The sequence below is a fragment of the Penaeus monodon genome, chromosome 24 (assembly GCF_015228065.2).
Source record: "Penaeus monodon isolate SGIC_2016 chromosome 24, NSTDA_Pmon_1, whole genome shotgun sequence".
NCBI classification, from domain to species: Eukaryota; Metazoa; Arthropoda; class Malacostraca; order Decapoda; family Penaeidae; genus Penaeus; species Penaeus monodon.
Genome location: NC_051409.1, coordinates 33,833,386 through 33,833,675, shown reverse-complemented (window position 1 = coordinate 33,833,675; position 290 = coordinate 33,833,386).

Here is a 290-nt window from a genome sequence, read left to right as displayed (position 1 = left end):
CGACAGAAGACAACTTGAGAAAGGAACATCATATCGAAATATCAGATGGCATCGGAAGGGAACGTCAGATGGAAACATCAAAAGGGAACATCAGAATGGAGCGTCAGACGAAAACGTCAGAAGGGGACGTAAGATGGAATCGTGAGAAAAAACGGAGCGTCAGATGGAAACAGAAGGAAATATCAGGAGGCAACATCAAGAAAGAAACGGACGGGAGCGTTAGAAGGGAGCAACAGAGGGAAAATATGAAGGAACGTGAGAATGAAAAATAGGAAGGGAACATCAGAAGG